General features: G+C 44.7%; 1 protein-coding gene across 1 annotated transcript in view; it reads right to left on the reverse strand.

Moving 5' to 3' along the window:
• Positions 1–22,846, reverse strand: part of C9H14orf39 (chromosome 9 C14orf39 homolog) — a 1,162,755-nt gene that overhangs the window by 401,737 nt on the left and 738,172 nt on the right. The gene's annotated exons all lie outside the window — the stretch shown is intronic.

The following is a 22,846-nucleotide window of genomic DNA, read 5'->3' on the forward strand; positions in this document are numbered from 1 at the left end:
GTGAATAGACAGTGCACCAACAAGATGGCTGACACTGGTGCATGGTGTTTGGTGTACAAGGCCTTGTGATTGGGATTCAAATTTATACCATGCAGCAAAGTCAACCTTCTTGCTAGTACAGTTCCCCTCACTGTCAGTTGGCTATAGTCTCAGAGGACTTAGCTGGGCTGTTTGACATGAGGAGTATTTTGAATTGCTACAACTCACATCAGGACCTGTACAACATACACCTTCCCACACACCACAAACAGACCAACAGGAATTAAGCTTAACCAGTGCTTCAAAATGTACTAGCAGGATGCATTACACTGGGCACTGGTGTCTGACTTTACCACAACTACCAAGAGGGCCTTGTGCTCCAACAACCAGGCACATGTGTCAGACATCTTTGTCAGTACATATCCACTCACTCTCAGGAAAGCATAGTTCCAGGGGTGTTGTGTGAATGGTGGAAAGAGTGTGTGTAGTACAGGGTCCGATGGGAGATGGAGTCCCCAGTGACAGACATCCTGCAAGTACATTGCCACTCACTATTAGTAAAGCATAGTTCCAGGTTGGCTGGTTGGGCTGGGTGGGAAGGTGTATGTGGGACAGAACCTGATGGGAGTCGGAATAACAACAAACGCTCCTCAACACACACAGCACAACCACTTCAATGGGGCCTATGTCTACCTGACAGTGAGTTGATGTGTACTAGCAAGATGCCTGACACTGGGCAATGCTGTCTGAAACAATCACATTTGCCTTTGTGACAACCATCTTGCAAGTACACTATCCAGCATTGTCTGGACAACACTCTTCCTGGTGGCATCGGTAGGCTGGGTGGGAGGAGCAGTGTAAGTTTCACAAATACACCATGAACACTCAAACCTCAGCACATTAAAATACTGTCCCAGAAAATGGCAGAAAGCACAGTTTGTGATCTCATCTGACTATGGAGTCAATGTACATGATCTGTGTAGGCACAAAGCTAAGCAGCCACACATTTGGGTCATCACAGACATTCACTTGTGTGCAATGAGATAACAACAAATGGCATCTCACTCACACCATCAACACTAATTTATGGTTAAATAAACAGAATGTGGGTGTGGAGGCAGCCACACCTATGTGACTGTCAAGGCCATGGACTAAGCCCAGTAACAACATTGGGAGACAAACAGTACGTATGTCACTGTGAAAGTGCAGATGTGGCCAACACCAAACCACAAGTGTAATTCACAGGGTGTCACGAACCAGTCAATGTCTTTGGACATGTAATGTGAACTAAACACAACATGCCCATTTATGTACCTAGCTAGACATGCTCATCAATCCCTTCTTGTCAAAATTACATTGTTATAAAAAAAACATAGGTCAGCATCATGGATGAAGGAGGCCAATCTAGCTACATTAACTCATCATTAGGTTCAGTAACCTAGGTAATGTGTATGATTTCAGGGGCAGTGGACATTCACATTAATCATTGTGTTATTTATGTACCCACAGGGCAAGCTCGAAACACCACTGGAACTAACCAGGACAGCCAGTCTCAGACTCTGGTTGACCAGGAGCTATCTGGCGTAGATGTACCTCAACCATCCTCGGACGACGAGAAACGACCTGGCCCATCATGTTTGGGGTCGCCAGACAGCAGCCGCTACATCAGGATCCTCTGCGACCACTCCCCCCACAGCTGACAACACCCATCTGACCCCTACCATGATGAACACAGCAGACCAGGACACCACCGACAGCACAGCAACACAGGACACTCTGGAGTTGGTGGACAACAACACCCCTGTCAACGAGGAAGGAGGCTCAGTGTTGACTGTGCTACCACCAACTGGGCCTGCTTGGGTGAGTAGGGGTGGTGGGAGGGGCCGTGGGGACCAGCACCATCCAGCAGCTGGTGCTGCTGAGGAAGATCACCCAAACCTCTCACGGATAATCAACGCTTATGAGGGTTACCAGGGAGAATTTGGCCAGGTGGTAGGGATCTTCAGAAACATTGAACAGCTACAGGCAGCCCAAAATTAAAGTTTGGACACGTTCATTGCAAAAACAGATTCAATGACTGACATGCAATGTGATATTGTCACCTGCCTCCACCAGATCGCCAACAACCTGTCCACACCTCCCTGTGTTCCCACAACATCTGATGCGTCAACATCTGCCCAAGCCACAGGGAGGGATGTGGAGTCTGGCGGGGAGTCCCCATTACACCACTTGGCTGCACCTGAGGGCCCCGCCGCAAAATGTGGGAAGGGTCATCCGAGAAAGAATCCCTGAGAGACAGATGTCAATGCATCACCCCCAGGAAGTGACAATCTGGCCCTGATATCCTCCATTGTGTGTCAATTGTTCACTTTGTTATCTGTCGTTAAACTGACCCACAATGGATGCAGGGTCAAAGTTGGACTTTCTATGTTTTTGTTGTGAGCACACCACCATTGTGTGGAAATATCTCCCACCTTCATTCACAAAAATAAATTACTTTTCACAAAAGTACTTGCTCATATCATGACTTAGAATCCCAAATGGACATATTGTAAGACCTTCAAAGTCACAAAGAAGAAAGTGTCAACAACATTGGTAACAAATCACTTCCAAAAAGTAAACTGAGGGCTTATGAGTACAGATTCAATGGAAGCCTATTGTATACAAATGTATCACCATGTGCCAGCACGATCAACACTCATTGTTAGCCAACCTGCTCATCATGGTCCATTTTTGTTGATAAAAATATTTGGATGTGTGAGAACAGACAAGGCACACCTCAATGTCAAACACAGGTTTATTCTACAGGTACAACCTGGCGCATTAACACAAACTCAGATCACATGACACAGGAACAAAATGACCACAAAAAAACCTCTGGTTAAAAGGAAGTGTGTGCCATGGATTTCTGCAACAGTTCTATGTTGTTGCATGTCACAACCTGATGGGTCTGGTGAGGTCAGAATTCTGCTGATCACATGGCAAAGTACCCTGGTAAGGAGAAACATAGAACAGTTTCAGTAACTCAGGAATAATGTTGCTTAATGTTGCAAACTATGTCAGCTAAAGCACAAACATGACAGTGTGAACACAAGCTAGTATTGAGGGTAGCACTGTACATGTCAACAGGTAAAATATTTTTAACCATCTCAGTATAAACCTCTGGCAAATTATCATACACTCACCTGCATACATACACATTGTACAACAGCAACACACTAACAAACAATTTGGGTTTGTCACCTCCTCACATTGCATACTTACATTCATGAGAAAAGGTTGTTGATAAGTTGTTGTCTCAAATCCCCACATCATTCTCATCACCACTGGCATCATGTCCAAAGCATCACTCACGGATTCTGGTCCCCGTCGTCCAGTATTAGTGGAATTGCCTTCCGGATTGTGAGGTTGTGAGCATGCATGGTGCTGTGATGATCTTGCACACCTTTAATGGGTCATATTGAAGAACTCCTCCAGTGCGATCCAGACCGCGGAATCTGGTTTTCAGTAGCCCAAATGTCCGCTCAACAACTCACCTGGTCTGACCATGGGCCTCATTGAACCACACTTCTGCAGGGGTGACAGGGTTGCGCAGTGGTGTGAGCAACCAGGGAAGGTTGGGGTATCCGGAGTCCCCTTCATAGAACACAGAAAACAGTTCAGTTGTCTGGCAACAAAGAACTATCTGACATGCAATTGACACACACCACAAAATACACATAAAACATCACCTACCAACAAGCCAGGGCCGTCACGTTTCAGAAGAGACATCGAATGAGGATGCCGCTGTTCCTCAGGATGTAGGCATCATGTGCCGAGCCAGGAAAACGTGCACAAATGTGTGAGATAGACATGTCAGCCAAACGCACCACCTGGACATTGATCGAGTAGAAATGCTTCCTGTTGCAATAGACCTGTTCAATTGGCCTGTGGTGGTATCAAAGCCACATGGGTTCCTTCAATTGCTCCAATGACATGGGGTATCTGTCCTAATGCGTATAGTTCCCCCTTGATGTCAGAAAAGTCTCCTGGTGTTGGGAACTTGAGGTACTGTTCCAGGAAATTGAGAAATGCCTCCAACACATCACGCAGGACATGGCTGAACATTGCTTGGGACATTCCACCAGATGTTGCCACAGTATACTGGAAGGAACCAGTGGCAACGAAATGTAAGGTAGCCAAAAACTTCCCCTTGGGTGTCAGTGCAGTCGGATACGTGCGACCAGGCAGCAAATGTGGTGTCAATTGCTCAGCCAACTGTTCAATTATTGGCCTTGTGAAACGGTATTTTCTTATTGTATCACGTTCTTCCATGGTCTTCAGGTCTGGAAAGGGCCTGTACACTGATGGTCTTCTGCGATCCTATGTGTAGAGTGTAAATACAGTTCGTGTTAGTTTCAAATCTACAAACTAACATGCATTTATACAAGCAGAACATGAAATATGTACACAAACAATACTATAGAACATTTGAAATACATGTTTCAATGAATATGAATGATCTTAGATACATATAACAGCATTATGGCCCTTACCAGATCTGTTATCAAGGTATGGGGACACAGCAATTTGAGTACAAATTCACTAGAGTCTGGTACCGCTCATGTTAATCATGCAACACATACTGAACAGCTCCGCAACAAATAAGCCAAGATATAGTGCTGGGATAACAATTACATGGTTAAAATGTACCCACATAAGGATCAAGTAATGCCAGATATGTGGGACACCATAGACACACAGCATTTCACAATGTAAATTATGCACACTACTGTCACCGGGTGGACACTGTCATGTTGTCATGTCTGCAATACACATACTTCACATACTCAAACCATTAAATATGTAGGAGTTGCATATATGACGCCATCATCCACATAAGTTGGGAACACAAAGATACACTGGTCAATCACATTACAAACATCGCTGATGTGGCTGCATAATGTCACAGTCTACTCATTCAAAGAGAAATGCATTATCCATTATAGGAAAGTAGGATCTACTTCTATGGTTACCCCCACTTTTTGCCTGGTGCTATGCTGTATTTTGACTAGTCTGACGGGGATCCTGCTAATCAGGGCCTCAGTCTATCTGCTTTTTCCCGACATTATTGTGTTGAGTACTGAGGTACACTCCACATTGTATACTGGGGTACCCTTATCAGTCCCTAGTATATGGTACTAAGGTACCCAGGGCATAGGTACCGCAGATGTCTCCCATGGGCTGAAGCATGCATTATGTCACCCATGGAAGGCCATTAAATTGGATCTACAGGTTTGTCATTGCAGCCTGTGTAAGTTGGTGCTTGCACCACCTACTTAAGATATAGGTTTACTATATCTAAGGGTCACTGCACTTAAAACCTATAAGTCACCCCTATAGCAGGCTTTTGCAATCCTGAAGGCAGGGTGCTTGGTTCTAAGTGAGAGGGTGCCTCTGCATGAGCAGGACACCCCTGCAGCCTACGGAGTTCATTCTCCCGGGTTGTCAGTGAAGCAGCCATGTACTATATAGAGGGGCACCGCGTAATTACGCGATGACCATCTCAAAAACGGCTCCACCGATTCCTATCATGTTTGGTTTAAAACATGTTGGAATCATACCCCCATGCTGTAAATGGTGGGAGCTATGATTCCAAGCACTGTAAAGGCCCTCCGTTAGGTCCTCAGTGCTCCCGGTACCAGTCTTCTAGACCCGGACAGCACAAAATGGTTGCTGCCGATCAGAGACACATTTCTGCCCTCCTACTGCTGAGCCAAGCTTGAGCCGAGGAAGGTGGAACAATAGGCATCCTCTCCCAGAGAGGTATGACCACCTCCCAGACAGGATTTAGTGTATTAGGACCAGGTGGGTGCACTTGCCAGCACCAGAATGTCTGCATGAGGGGCACAGTTGGTGTCCCAGCAAATAGTCCAGTTCAAACCAGTTCTGGGAGCCGTTGGCTCCCGCTCTGGCACGAAACTGAACAAAGGACATGGGAGTAACCTCCTCCTGCCCAGACCCTCCCCTGGGAGCATCCCCTGAATCTTCCCAACCCTTTCCCTAGGGTACTTAAGGGCTTACCTGGGTGTAGTTCTCTAGATCCATAGTGGAATAAGATTCAGATCAGACACCACTGCACTACGACCATCTGGGCACTCAGGACTTCACTGAACTTCGTTTGGGCCTGACTTCGTATCCCTTCCAGTCTGCTGCATTGTCTGTGCCTGTGTATCATACAGGAACCTTCCAACGCCTTAGAAGCATCAAAGACACCTGAAGTAATCTCCCTTGGAGTGAAAGAGTCACCCCCCTGCATTTGCAGGCACCGAAATTAAGTCGGCCGGTCTGCAGATCCTGAGCTCCTACGAACTCCGTGGGCTCTGCAACACAGGTGGTGATTTTCCACTGCTCCTGAGGCCTGATCTACCCTCTCAACAAGTTTGAGGCCAGTGTCCCTCGTGGGGGTTGCAATAACCGAACCCCTGTGCACCACGTACAACTTGCAGTTGCAAAGGCTTTTTGGCTTCAAGTAGCCCCAACCTAGAGCACCTCCTGTGACTAGAATCTTCAGCCACACCACATCGTGTGCATCGTGGCCTGCATCTTTTGGTGAGCTGCTTGAGGTCCTCTTGCGACTCCCGTGCCTCCGGCCTGTGGGCCCACTTGAGGGTCACACCTGTTTCTTTTGGGCTCGCCTGATTGCCTTTAGTGAGTCCCCTGGAACTTGCTGGTCCTGACATTGCTCCTTCTTTGATTCCTGCGTGGCTTGCCTTTGCCAAGGCGTGTTGGTGTTCCCACCGGACACGGACTCCTCAGCACTTGGCACTCTTTCTGGACTAAGGCTGAAGTCTGCTCTCCACAGCTACCACTTAGAGAGCTTTCTAAGGTTGTCTAAGACCTCTTAAATCACCATAAGGGTTGCCTGGACTGGTGTAAGGTGGCCACTTACATTAGTGGACATCATATACCAGGCTAGCTTCTCACATCCATTACTTAGACAAAAAACATTCACAGTCAAACATCACACACATTGCACACTGGGTCACACAGGCCACAAATGCAGTGAATATGTAAAAAATGCACTTGTACATGCCCAAAAAATCATTGGCACTGTGACCAAGCCTAGGAGGGTAAATGGAGTAGTTTGCTTTCTTGGTGGTATTAGACTCAAAATCAGTGTGTCATGTGCCCCGCAAGGTTAGCTCCTCATGGGAGTGTGAGCTATTCATTTAAAGGTCCATTTCATAACTTACAAACTTATACCACACATGTAATGCACACAAAAATATCAATTACAGAAGTGTCTGCCCTGCCAACCGATTAGTGAAAGGACTCGTTAGCCGCATCCTCACCGATTCGGACATAGCCATAGGCTGCAAGTTGTTATGGTGACAGACATGGGTAAATATTCAAAGGATGCGTTAGCTGCATCCTCACCGATTCGGACACAGCCACAGGCTGCAAGTTGTTATGGTGACAGACGCGGGTGAATATTCAAAAGACGCAGTAGCCACATCCTCACCGATTCGGCCACAGCCATAGGCTTCAAGTTGTTATGGTGACAAACGCGGGTGATTTTCATAGGCCCCAAAAAGACCATGGTGCACCGGCACATCGACCAATGCCCAATTGCCCAATCCAAGCCTATACAGAACACTTTCTCATGGAACTCAGTGCCCATAGGGCTCACTGTGCTTCAGACTCGTATCGTATGTGTCAGCCCAGTCTAAGACGGTACAAAAGGGGGTGGTGATGGACGGAGCATCAGAACCAATCAAACACTCACACCCAGTCAACAGATCTGGGTTTGATCCATCACCGTTCTTTAGCCCACTCTGCCACCCCAGTTCAGACATGGCCATATGCAAATCAGTCTGACCCTGTGCCTCATGGGAACAGTCCAGCCCGAACTGCCAAGCCATGCCTTCCCTGGACCGGAAACAAGCTTCCTAGGACCGGTTTCTGGCATTTCAGCCGTCTTCAGCCAGGCTTGCTTAAATCCAGTGGCAAAGTGAGCAAGGGACTCACGTCTGAGCATACCCTGCCAACTTATGGCGAACAATGCGGTACAAAAGGGGGTGGTGATGGACGGAGCATCAGAACCAATCAAACACTCACACCCAGTCAACAGATCTGGGTTTGATCCATCACCGTTCTTTAGCCCACTCTGCCACCCCAGTTCAGACATGGCCATATGCAAATCAGTCTGACCCTGTGCCTCATGGGAACAGTCCAGCCCGAACTGCCAAGCCATGCCTTCCCTGGACCGGAAACAAGCTTCCTAGGACCGGTTTCTGGCATTTCAGCCGTCTTCAGCCAGGCTTGCTTAAATCCAGTGGCAAAGTGAGCAAGGGACTCACGTCTGAGCATACCCTGCCAACTTATGGCGAACAATGCGGTACAAAAGGGGGTGGTGATGGACGGAGCATCAGAACCAATCAAACACTCACACCCAGTCAACAGATCTGGGTTTGATCCATCACCGTTCTTTAGCCCACTCTGCCACCCCAGTTCAGACATGGCCATATGCAAATCAGTCTGACCCTGTGCCTCATGGGAACAGTCCAGCCCGAACTGCCAAGCCATGCCTTCCCTGGACCGGAAACAAGCTCTGTTGACTGGGTGTGAGTGTTTGATTGGTTCTGATGCTCCGTCCATCACCACCCCCTTTTGTACCGCTTTGTTCGCCATAAGTTGGCAGGGTATGCTCAGACGTGAGTCCCTTGCTCACTTTGCCACTGGATTCAAGCAAGTCTGGCTGAAGACGGCTGAAATGCCAGAAACCGGTCCTAGGAAGCTTGTTTCCGGTCCAGGGAAGGCATGGCTTGGCAGTTCGGGCTGGACTGTTCCCATGAGGCACAGGGTCAGACTGATTTGCATATGGCCATGTCTGAACTGGGGTGGCAGAGTGGGCTAAAGAACGGTGATGGATCAAACCCAGATCTGTTGACTGGGTGTGAGTGTTTGATTGGTTCTGATGCTCCGTCCATCACCACCCCCTTTTGTACCGCTTTGTTCGCCATAAGTTGGCAGGGTATGCTCAGACGTGAGTCCCTTGCTCACTTTGCCACTGGATTCAAGCAAGTCTGGCTGAAGACGGCTGAAATGCCAGAAACCGGTCCTAGGAAGCTTGTTTCCGGTCCAGGGAAGGCATGGCTTGGCAGTTCGGGCTGGACTGTTCCCATGAGGCACAGGGTCAGACTGATTTGCATATGGCCATGTCTGAACTGGGGTGGCAGAGTGGGCTAAAGAACGGTGATGGATCAAACCCAGATCTGTTGACTGGGTGTGAGTGTTTGATTGGTTCTGATGCTCCGTCCATCACCACCCCCTTTTGTACCAGTCTAAGACAGCAGCCCCACACACACAGACAGTTCTTAAGCTGCTGTGGGTGGCTGGTCTGTCGTCTTTGCGCAGCAGCACTCGAGTATTTCACAGGTTTTTAGGTGACCATTTACTAGCTAATATGTCTGTTGGTTTTTTAACAGTCCCTAGAGCACCCACATCTTCACTCTGCCCATTCCTTATAGTTGACACATTTGCTGCCACAGTGTGAGAATTAATTTCCTGCCAAGTAACCTCAAGCTTTGGTTCCTGTTTTGTGCAGCTTGTACTCCACACATTCATATTGAGGCACTTTGCATAATCACCAGTTACATTAGTGAACAACACATTGCTGGGAGTATTAGCCCCCAACACACAATTTGACCCTACATTGTTGGGGGTATTTCCCCTCCAAAACCCATATTAGTTCAACGTTTCTAGGGGTATTTGCCCCCAACACCCAATCTGACACTACATTGCTGGGGCTATTAGCCCCACAACCCCCACATTAGTTTAACATTGCTGGGGGTATTTACTCTCCAAAACCCATATTGGCTTAACATTGCTAGGGGTATTTGTCCACAAAACCCAATTTGACACTACATTGCTGGGGGTATTCGCCCCCCAAACCCCACATTAGTTCGACATTGCTGGGGGTATTTGTCCCCAAAACCCAGTTTGTTTCAACATTACTGGGGGTATTTGCCCCCAAACCCCCAATTTGTCTCAACATAGCTGGGGGTATTTTCCCCCAAACCCCAAAATGACTCAACATTGCTGGGGGTATTTGCCCCCCAACCCCACATTAGTTAACATTGCTTAGAGGATTTGCCCCCCAAACCACAAATTAGCTCAACATTGCTGGGGGGATTTGCCCCCAAACCCCCAATTTGTCTCAACATTGCTGGGGGAATTTGCCCCCAAACTAGCTCAACATTTCTTGGGGTATTTTCCCCCAACCCCATATTAGTTAAACATTGCTTGGAGGATTTGCCCCCAGACACAAAATTGGCTCAACATTGCTGGGGGCGTTTGCCTCCAAACTCCCAATTTGGCTCAACACTGCTGGGGGGATTTGCCCCCAAACCCCAAATTGGCTCAACATTGCTAGGGGTATTTGCTACCCTACCCGAAATCGGCTCAACATTGCTAGGGATATTTGCCCCCAAAACCCCAATTTGTCTCAACATTGCTGGGTGAATTTGCCCCCAAACCCCACATTGGCTCAACATTTCGGGGGGTATTTGCCCCCAACCCCACATTAGTTAAACATTTCTTGGAGGATTTGCCCCCAAACTGGCTCAACATTGCTGGGGGTATTTGCCCCCAAGCTCCCAATTTGTCTCAACACAGCCGGGGGAATTTGCCCCCAATCCTCAAATTGGCTCAACATTGCAGGGGGTATTTGTTACCCTACCCCAAATTGGCTCAACATTGCTGGGGGTATTTTCCCACCAAACCCAGATTGGCTAAACATTGCTGGGAGTATTAGCCCCCCTCCCAATTTGGCTCAATATTGCTGGGAGTATTAGCCCCCCAAGACCCCCCAAATTGGCTCTACATTGCTGGAAGTATTTTCTCCCCTAAATTTGGATGTATTTTCACCCCTGCTATCTCTTGTATTGTCTTTTCGTGGGGTACTTGCGTTATTGTGTAGGGGTAGGTGTCTAACTTACCGAAAGTGTTGGTTGGGGTTAAAGTACTCATCGTAGTTACGCGATAGGATGCACGGCTGCACAGTCTCGGTCGCAGGAATCATGTTTTGGCACGATTTGGAGCTGAAATACTCCCCTTCCGGATGCTCTGACGTGTTGATTGGGCCGACTGATTCGGCGCATTGACAGTACGCATCGTACTTGCTCGGTTAGATTCGGACTCAGAAGTGCCTCTGAACGACTCCATTTTGCGTTTCCGGAGGCTTCTCATTGGAAAAATTAAGACGAATTCAGAATTAACGAGTCGTTCGGTAAGAAATGGGTTTTGGTCCTCGTAATGCTTTGTTTGGGAAAAGCGGATCCCAGTACGAGTCGGTTGTAAGATGAGACTCTGAAAGACTCTCGGATGCCCTTCCGGACAACATCGTAATTGGGCCCTAAGTGTGATGTGTATGTATTTTTGGAAACGTAATGTGTTTTGTGGGTGAGTTTTCTTATCCAGTTTACAGGTTTTTGTCTTCAAACTTGTCCCATAGGTATTGGGAGTTTCTGTTTTTTTTAAAGGAAATCAATTTTGGTGTATAAAAAAGACAGTGAATTTGACTTTGACTTTCGTTTTTTCGAGTTTCCTGGAGCGTTTCTTGTTCAGAGTTTTAATGGTTCTTAGATACTTGAAATGCTTCAAGGGCTCTCTACTGGAATTCTTCCACGTTTGCATTTTTTGGGGCCTTTTTGGTTAGTAGTATTCCCATTTTTGGTGGATTACTATTTTCACTACATGGATACAGAGGAAGATCCGCTGCTACAAAATAGTAAGATTTATTTATTTGTTTTTTTTTGCGTGAGAATTTTGGATATTTAGTATTTATGTAAATATTATGTGATTGTTATTTGGAACTTTGTGGTTAATGTGTTGCAATTAATTTATCTGATGGACAGAACTTGTTTGTTAGTTTCTTGGTTGGTGACAGTTAAATGTTTTGTTTAAATCATTTATATATCATTTTATTATCTCAGTCTTCATTAACATTGGAATTGTATTACATTTTTCAACTGGTGTTATAAAATATATTTATTTTTCATAAAAAAAATGATTCTTCATATTGTTTAGATTTTTGGGGATGTTGGTAGGTTACTATTTATTTTATAATATGATTTTAGCTGTTACGTCTAAGTTATCTATTCCTTTGTTATGTATAAAGAGTTTGACTTTATATTGTAGCATCTCATACAATATTTTGGTTTGTTTGCTAAGTATAGGGGCAATTTGGCCAACAGATTGCTCCATTTGTAATTGTTGGTAACTTTCCTCTTTTTGTAATGCTTCTTAAATATATACAGTAGTTGGGTTCTGCCTTTTATGGATTGGAACGCGTTGTACCATTCTTCCACTGTGTTGTTTGTTTTAGCTTCTTGTGCTTAGGAGCTGTCATTGACATTCCACCATGGTAGTTGGAATTTGGGTTGGTGTCTGTGTCTACAGCGATGCAGTCTGTCATCCTAAGTGTCTTCAAAATAATCCATTAGGGGGCTAAGTTTGTCTTCATTTTGTTGGTAGAAGGGACTTTCTATTAGTAAACTGTAGTGGTTAGCATCCTTTGTGACAGGGACATAGGCTAGTGCTATCATTTATTTTATTTCGATGGTAATTAGGCTGTTTATAGAATATTCTACACTGGGGCCTGATTACGACTTTGGCGATGTGGTGCCAATCCTGACCCGTCGCCGCACCGCCAAAGCCATGGTCTGGCCGCCCACCAGATTAGGAGTGTCCTCCTGTCTGGCGGGCTTTTGTTTGGCTTTTACATGGCTGTGCCTCTGAAAATGGGCACTGTAATGGGAACTCCAAAAACAGTCGCTGCACGGCATGGACTGAAAAGTGCCCCCATGTGTGCATGCACACAGGGGGGCACATGTTGTGCCCCTTGCATGCACCCCAGGGTGCAGAAAACCCTGGTGGAGAGGAAACTGCGCTGCAGTCCCACCAAGCATATTGAAACCTCCTGACCGCCACACTACCATCAGGGAATGGCGATTCCCTGGAGGTAGCAGCGGGGCAATGGCAGTACGACTGCCCTAATCATAATAGGGTGGTCGGGGAACCGCCGCCGCATCCCCATGAGTCTGGTGGTCCATGGACCTCCGGACTCGTAATTGGCTCCTTAGTGCAAGTTGTTTGAAGTGTCTCCATGTGCTTTGATTGAAATTATAGTAAGAGCCTTATATGGCTGTGTGGGGGTACATTGTTAAAATGGTGTGAATCATGGCTTGCTCAAAGTTTAAGATTATTTTTGGGGGGTATTAGTTACTTGTTATAACTTTAATGTGGTTTACGAGGTCGTAGTAAGTTTTGCTTTGTTTATTTGGTAGTAAGGCATATAGAAAAGGGATATTTGTGTTTTGATATTCACCATGCATTGTGTATGTCTGAGTGAATGGTTTGGGACACATTTTAAAGGTCCAATCTATCATCCAGGTTTTACAGTATGTTATTTGCTGTAGAGAATATTACAATCTGTTTCTCATTGTTTGGGTTATCATAGAAAAGGGAAGGTTCCTCATTATGTGTCATTGTTAGATGTTGAGTTATTTCTATGTTTTGGAATTTTTGCTAGGAGCAGGAGGAGTATCACTAGTGCTTTTTTAGTTTGTGCAATTAAACATTTTAAAGTGGTTATGGGTGGTAGTTGGCCTGTGTTGTGTTTGGAGACTTTAGTCAGTTTTATCTTTAAACATTTTTGTGGTGGGTTCCTGCGAGCTAGTGCTGGCCTTTCCTGCAATACCGCCATTACCCCTATTTTGTTACATTTGAGGGGTGGTGGTGCTACATGAATTATAACATCATATTTTGAAGTTGGCCTCACATAGCATGCATTAGAATAACATTACGTACATTTCCAATTTATATTTTCTGTTTAAACGCTTTCTTGGCTAAAGGTGTACCCCATGTCATTAAGTAACTGCTTTCCTTTCTGTGATGTTATATATTTTGCTCCCTCTGTCATTGTATTTTAAAGTAGAGTTATAATATAAATATATACAATATTTTAAAGCTTGTACGTTTGTTATTTATATGTAAAACTATGCAACTACTTTTATTTTGTATACTTACATATATGTTCTGTATAGATGTCTCACACTGTTTTGCAGCTTTTCTGTTAGGGTGTTCTAATGTGCAGAAGTTACTTTCTTTTCTGTTGAATGAAAAAAGAATGCTGGTTTTATTTTCAATTTTAATTTCTTGGTAGTTTGTAGAGGTTAAGGTTGTTAGGTTTATTTTTACTTGCTATTTGGGTGAGTTTACAGTTTTTTAATAAGTTATGTATACTTACTTTCTTATATCTTTTTGCTAGTTCTGATAGTGTTTTTTTCTGGCAATTTACCATTTTTCCCAAGTTGTAGTTTTTTCTTTTAGGAAGCCTATGTAAAGAGACAGAAGTTGGAGAATGTTTGATTAATTATTTGCTATTTTACATTTGTAAGTTGTTTAACAAGTACGTTTTGGTTTAAATATAGGTTTTACCTACTTGCTTAGGCAGTTGCTGAGATTTATATAATTCATCTTTAATGGTCTGGTCAGAAAATCGGGCACAGTTTTCTCATCTTGCAGCGTTTGTCACTCACCCAAATAGCAAGTAAAAATAAACCTAACAACCTTAACCTCTACAAACTACCAACAAATTAAAATTGAAAATAAAACCAGCACTCTTTTTTCATCCAACAGAAAAGAAAGCAACTTCTGCACATTAGAACACCCTAACAGAAACGCTGCAAAACAGTGTGAGACATCTATACAGAGTATTTAGTTGTTTAAATTAGTGTGCCTTTTATCTTGTTGATTTAATTGTGTGTCTGATTTTATTGGTTAAAGTTGTTTATGCTTTTAGTGTATTGGATGGTTTAGTTTTAGTTTGGATTTTTTAATCAGTTATGTCATTTTATGGTAAATGCTAATTTAGGTCTAATTTATAATGTATGATATATAGTTTTGAAAATAAATGTATTTGTGTGTATATATATAGATAGATGTATATGTATATATATATATATTCACTGAAAAAACCATAGGTTTCACACATGTTATAGTTAGCTGTACATTTCACTCGTAAAAAAACAATGAAATTCCCCCGTTATAGTTAGTGCAGGCAACTATAACTCACGCGACCGCAATCCTCTGCTGATGCTAATACTGTATTTAGACACTTATTTGCCCATGTCTTCTTCCATTAAATTTTAGCTATACATATATTACAAATATTTTTTTTTCATAAAGACACATATGTCATCAGCAGAAGATTGCGGTCGCGTGAGTTATAGTTGCCTGCACTAACTATAACGGGGGAATTTCATTGGTTTTTTACGAGTGAAATGTACAGCTAACTATAACATGTGTGAAACCTATGTTTTTTTCAGTGAATTTGCAAGGTTTTTTAAATGCTAATTCCTAACTATAACGTGTGTGAAACCTATGGTTTTTTCAGTGAATTTGTACGGTTTTTTAAATGCTAAGTTACTTTACGCCATTCGTGGCGTGCGCGCCCAGTTAACGCAGTTCGTTCCATGCGCGCACGGTGCGCTTCGCGCACCGTGCGCGCACAGTGAGCACGCGGTGCGCTTCGCGCACCGTGCGCCCACTTTACGCAGTTAGTGCCGTGCACGCACGGTGGTCACGCGGTGCGCTGTGCGCACCGCGTGCCCACGTTATGCGGGATGGGCCATGTACGCACGATGCGCTTCGCGCACCGTGCGCACATGGGGGACATATTATGCGCATCTTTGTGAAATTTATTCTTTGTTTATTTCTTAACGGTAATAAGCCATGCACAAATGGTGCCCAACGGGCACCATTTGCACACGGGGTGGGGAGGGTGTGGATAATTTTTTTTTTAAAAAAATTTGTACCGTACACGTACGGTAAGCGTAATCTGCGATTTTCCGAAAAAAAAAAATTTTTTATTTGGGCTTGGGGGTTGTTTGGGAACCCCTATATCAATGATGGGTGGTTAGGATCTCAAGAAACTGCCTCTTTAGACATTTTTTGGCATCGTTTTTGCTGCCCAACTCAGAGAGCGAGAGAGAAAATGGCGTCCGCCGCTTCCTGGTTTCGACCGATTCGAATGTTTACTAAGATCTAACAGCCAATCAAAATCGCGCTCGCGCACGCCACCGTACGCGTACGGTAAGCGCACCGTAAGCTGGCTCAGATATATATATTGATTTAAAGGCTATTTTCTCTGAATCTACTGAACAGATTTACACCAAACCTACAAAAGGCACTTCCTTGACCTGAGGACTACCTCTCTGCCAAATTTCAAGTAATTCTGTTCAGCCGTTCGGGCTGTAGCTGTGTCTAAAGGTCCTATGGAAAAATGCATGGGAAAAACGCGTTTTGGGACCCCTCTTTTATCTCAGCCCCCGCTTGACGAATCCCCCCGAGACTTTCAGGGTAGGAGCGGAGCGTAGCGCCCCACCTATTTTGAAAAATTCGCGAGGATTCGTCGACCGGCGCCAAAGTTATTCAAAATAGAATGTTGCGGATTTCCTATGGAAACGTGGTCCTAACTATAACTACCTACTGGCGACCGCCAGTAGGTAATATATATATATATATATTTATATATATATGTATTTCTTAATATTTAGGTATCTAAATTGTATGTGGCAAAATTGGTATATTATATGGTGCTACATTGTCTATACATGGCCATTTGTTTTGGATGGATTGTTATGGTTATTTTTTTAATTTTTATTCGGGTGAATGATAAATGTTTTGGTGATATATTTAATTTAAACATGTGTATAAAATATTTTAGGTTTATGTCAAATAATTGTTTTCTATAAAAAGTATTTTTTATATTAATGATAATTTAATTATTTTGGTGATGATATTGTAGTGGATATTTTGTGAATCGATATTTTGAGATATTATGGGGCTTCTGATGATGTTGGTCGTCGCTGCCTCCGACTGACACCGTCTCGAACTCGGGACCGACCGACCTCAGGTCGATGGCTCCCCCGACTGATTATGATGCGACCGAACACTGTTCGGTCGCATACACACTTTTCTCTATGGGAGCTTGGGTCATGGCCGTAAACCGGCCATAATACAGGCTCCTATACAGAAATGGGTGTGTGTGAAAAACCCTGCACCCTCCTGCCACAAGGTGCATGGATTTACAGGGGGCGACCTAGGTACACCCTCGACCACCAACCGTAGACTGCGGAGGCAAGGGGTCCTGCTAGGGTTCTGGGGTCTCCAAAGTTGCTTTACATCAGCCTTTCCGTGTCAGGAAGGCCGGCACGGAAGGGCTATGGGAAACCTGCATCGTAATTTAGACAGCGGAAATGCCCTTCATAGGGGATTACGGTGCGGTTCCGACCGGCTGAAAGACTCTGAGAGTCGACATTGTTATCGGGCGGTCGGACAGCAAACCGACCATGTCAGTTGGAAAGCCTCCGACCGTGCACAGAAAATTTAGACTAGTGGTCGGAGGCTTTCTTAACGACATCGCAATCAGCCCCATAATATTTATGTAAAGGTAATAATATTCTTGTTTCAGATATTTGTGTTTTTTAAATATGTAAATATCGGGTGTTCTCAATATTTGTGGATTTACTAAGAAGTCGATATTTTTATTATCGATATTTAATTACTGATATGTTTTTGTTTCAATATTGTATGTATCGATAGTATATCAGTGGTCCCTTCTCAATTGATTTTAAAACAAATTACACAATTTATATATGAAATTTGATTAACACTTAAATTAACTTGTGTTGTGATCCAAGGTACCCTACTCAAACTTTTTGACAACTGGAGCTGCACTGTTCAATTGGGCACCTGGTTTGTGCCCATGAACACTCTCATTGAGTGTCGTCTGCACAGGCCGAGACTGTGTGTCTGATTACATAAAAATAGCTCTCTCCAGCGTATGCACTAACTTTCTTGATGTCTTGCCTCTGGTGGAATTGGGATGTTCTTGCTTCTAGTGGAATTGGCTGACTTTTTTTTTAAGGTGGTGAACATTGCAATACTAATCAACTAACTGGTTAGACTTTCCAATGTTTTTAATTCAGTCTGGATAATGATAAAGGGACAATCTGCATCCATTTTGTTGAAGGATCTTTCCACTACAGAAAATGTATTTGTAAAACAGCACAGAAGAATGCTAGATTGTTATGTAGGGAAATCTAATAGCACCTTCTGAGGAAATAAATTATGTGTTCTTAAAGCAACCTTATTTGTAATAGAATCCAGTGTAAGTTTAATAAGGACATAAGGGCTGTACTTTAATAACAATAGATTTAAAGGATGCCCACTTTGTCTGATGTGCTTAAGAGAATAGGTGAGCATGTTGTTAAAAGGTGGCCTCATTAGATTAGAGAGGACAGTATTCAGCACCTTTAGGTGAGAAGGCCTTCTAATGAGAGAATAGGGCCGCAGGCATTCCTTTGAAGAATGTCTTTATCAGTGCTTGCCAGAGCTAACATTCTACATTTCTAACAAAACATAATGGGTGCATCCAAAATGGAAGTGCCAAAACATATCATAGAGCAAGATCTGTATCATACGGCTATCTATTGCTCTATATTTTTATTAATTTGTAAAATTTACTTGTAAAACGCTCATACACCATGCAACCTTCATGATGTTGAGACAAAGAAATTGAACAGGGACAAAAGAAAAAATCCCAGCACAAGGAAATACCTATTAGCAAAACACCTTTCTTAATGAGAGATAATTTGCAATTTTCCTAAGCTTAGTAGCTTAGTAGGCAAGTAGTTCCAGGGCCTAGGTGCCAAAAACTGAAAGGAATTGCAAGGCTCTTTCAAAATCCTAGGAGAGCAAAACTATAGAGAGACAGGATAAGCTTCCAACCCAGGGCATAGTGTTTAAAGAGATGACAATGCTCAGACTTTGAAAAAACATTTATTGCATCATGGACAGGCATCTAAAGTGCAGTCTCTGCTCAATGGACAACCAGTGCAATTCCTACCAAGTGGCAATCTAACTTGTGGAGGTATTTACCCCCTCCCTTACAGTGAAATTGTGCAAATAACTGGGCAGACGTGAATAAAGACTACTCCAATATGTGAGGCTGGAATTTATGCAGATGATGACTATGGAGATTGCTTATGATACTCAGCTCAATCTTGCCTGCATGTTTCATAGGAATTTCGACCACAACTATTGATAGATGGCCAGCTACTATTCCCTCAGACTTAACAATAAGGGTCTCATTATGATGGCGGTCAGATGAACGCCCAACTGCCAGTGCTGCGGGATAAAGATTACCCGACATGTAGTTGGCGGTTCAACCCACAATATTATGATACGACCGATGTGTAGGCAGTCAGAAACATGCAGTTTTCTATTGTAGCTTGTGCTGCGGCCCAGAAAAGAACAGCAGCAGAAGCCACAGTAGAGAAAGGCATGTTTGGGGGTGAAACATGTGCCCCCCGGCCACATAGAAGAGGTTCACAGAGGACGGGGGCTCTGCCAGGGACCCTCAAAGTACCCTTTCAGACAACCTTTTAATGGCGGTGGGACCACCATGAAAAAGCTGTGAGAAATGGAAATCATAATCCCCACTGTGGTGCCTGCACATGCACTACCTTCATTGTAGGGATTACTGCCCAACCGGCGGTGGCAATCCAACCGACATCTTTCCCTGCCCGCCTTCCATTCACCCCCGCCACATTACAATGGCGGGGTTACAGCGGCGGACGGAAAGACCGTCCACCGCATTTCCGCCGGGCGGAACTCGGGCCTCATATGGTGGCAGTGTCTGGAAGACACCGCCATCCATATCAGGATGTCTGGCGATGGATGCCTTTCCATGGTGGCGATGCCGCCATGGAAAGGCATGTGGGAATTGCTTTGTGGGCCTGTTGCGGGCCCCCAAGAGGGATTGGGGGGTGGAGGCTGCACTTGGGGGGTACCTATCGTACCCCACTACATTGCCAAGCACAAGGTGGCTGTCACATTGTGCATGGCAATGCACAATATGTACATTTGTCTTTCTGGCGGGTGCTGCTTACAGCACCGCCCGCCACAATGATAAATGTGCGGGATGCAACTGCCAGGGTGGCGGTCACATCCTAATTTGTGGTGCGGGACCACCGCACCAATGGCGGCCGGTCCCAGCACAGCGATCCTAATGGGGGCCTTAGTTTCTGGTGTCACCTTCACCTTCAGGCTCAGGTTGGCACCGAGAAAAAGTTTCAGATGCCCCGCCCTCCAGCTCTGCTATGAAACACAAGGACAAGCATTCGGGCTTGGGCTTGAGCCAGCCCCATTCCGGTGCCAAACCTATTCATTCGGCACCCAAACATAAACCGAAGCCTGTGCCAGCCTCCACGCCTTCAGCACCAAAGACACCTTCCACACCGAAGGTCTCAGAGCTGAAACCCTCTAAAACAAAAGCTTTGGAGTTGAGATCCTCCAAAACAAAAGAGTCGGAGACGAAATCCTCCAAAACAAAAGATTCGGAGATTAAGGGGCCGATTCTGATCCTGGATTTTTATTTTCCATACAAATCGGATCCGTATTTTTTTCCATACAAATCGTACAAGTCCCTTACAACCCGTGTAGTACGATTCGTACATGAAAAATACATACAAATCGGCCCGATCCTTACAAATCAGATCGGGAAAAGCTGTACGACACAGACTTGTAAAAAAGACCATACAAATTGTAAAAAGGCTGTCCAAACCGTCAAGTACGATTCGTACCGGGTTGTCAGCATACGATTTGTATGGAAAATGGCCTGTATACGGGGAACGACTCGTACCGGGCAACGAAGCGAACCCCTTTACGCCTCGTACCCTGGTATGACTCGTTCTGGGGGTACGGGTCGTATAGGGGTATGAGGCATACAGGGGTCCCCCCACATGCGAGGCGCGTGTATGGTGCGAACCACAACATCGTGCATGTACGCACCGTACATACGCAAGTTTGGGATACGGTGTGTACACAAGCGATTGTGGGGTACGGTGCTTGTACGGTGCATACATGTAGGGTCCGTCTCGTACTGTTTTCGGGGCATACAATGTTTTTCCGGCACTTTTTGGCTCCTGTAAAAAAAGAGCCGTATGGAGTGCTGTTTGTACGAATCGTACTTGACGGGTTGTAAACTGCTGCCGGGAATACATGTGAACGTCGCATACAGGGCAATCCGAATCGGAATCGCTTGTAAAAACGAGCTGTATGGTCTTTTTTACAATTTGTATGGAGAGCGTCTATTTGTACGGATCGTACTTCCTAGGTTGTAGGGGAATCCTTACAAGTACGAGTTGTATGGGGAAAACTCTCCATGCCACGATTTGTAAAGCATTTTTCCAGGATCGGAATCGGCCCCTTTATGCCCCGAAAACAGTACGAGTCATTCCCCGTATACAGGCCATTTTCCATACAAATCGTATGCTGACAACCCGGTACGAATCGTACTTGATGGTTTGGACAGCCTTTTTACAATTTGTATGGCCTTTTTTACAAGTCCGTGTCGTACAGCTTTTCCCGATCCGATTTGTAAGGATCGGGACGATTTGTATGTATTTTTCCCGTACGAATCGTACTACACGGGTTGTAAGGGACTTGTACGATTTGTATGGAAAAAAATACGGATCCGATTTGTATGGAAAATAAAAATCCAGGATCAGAATTGGCCCCTAAATCGTCCAAAAGCTTCAGAGCCAAAACCATCGACACCTAAAGGCTTGGAGATGAAAACTTTGGAACTGAAACACGCAGCTCCGAAGCATTCAGAGCCCAAACCAGCTAAATCCAAGCATTCAGATTCCAAACACTCGGCGCCTAAAAATTCTCAACCCAAATCCTTGACGCCGAAAGCACTTTCTAAAGAGAAAGCCACTCCATCCAAGGAGCCTCCATCCGAGGACACCCCTTTGGACCCAAAACAAAATTGACTCAGTATTGACTCTAAAACTGGACATCTTTTGGCCACTCTTCCTAAGAAACGAAAGCTGGATCTCTCAGAGGATTCCCCTACACCTCTAAAGAAGCAGAAGGACGTGGGTACCAATCCTCCCGCCTTATATACCTCCCTCTCCTCCTTCTAATCCCAATTTAAACTTTAAGTCACTCACAGAGATCTACTAACACTTTGCCAATGCTCAAAGGAATGCTAAAACATACAGATGAAGTATTCAAAGACCCAGTTAATAGCTAGGATACTTACACCTTGAGTGGATAAAAAATACAAGCCCGCTCCTACAGACCCTGCATATATGAAAGGGCAGTTCCCCTTAGACTCTCTTGTTGTATGTAACACCCGCAAGAGAGCTAACTCTCAAGCTACAGGAGACGCCCCTACTCCTGATAAGGAGTATAAACTTATTGATGCCTCTGGCAAGAGAGTGGCTTCGCAGGCTGCTAACTATTGGCATATTACCAATGCTCAGGCTCTGTTAGCACGCTACGACAGGGCTCACTTTGATGAGCTAGAAAAGCTCATTCAACATCTGCCAGATGAATACAAAACCAAGGCTAATTACCTCATTCAGGAAGGAAAGCTTATTACCAACACTTTCCATCAAATGCGCATTAGATGCGTCAGATACAGCTGCACGTGCCATAAACACTAGCGCAGACACCCGTAGCTTTGAATCTCTGGATTCAAGCAGGAGGTAGAGTCTTCGATAAGGATCATCTTTTTGGGCCAGCGGTCGACACCTACCTAGAAAAGATGAAAAAAGACACAAAGACTGCAAAGTCCATGGGGGCCTTACAATTGCCTTCTAGCAGAGGCTCCATTCGCCGCTCATTTTAAAGGGGTGGCTCAAAAACACTGTCCTCAGAGAATCCCTCCTCCTCTTATAAGGGAAACAATCAATCTACCTCCTCCAGAGGTTATTTTCGAGGAGGCTACAGAGGAAATAACAAT

This window comes from Triturus cristatus, chromosome 9, assembly GCF_964204655.1.
Source record: "Triturus cristatus chromosome 9, aTriCri1.1, whole genome shotgun sequence".
NCBI classification, from domain to species: domain Eukaryota; kingdom Metazoa; phylum Chordata; class Amphibia; order Caudata; family Salamandridae; genus Triturus; species Triturus cristatus.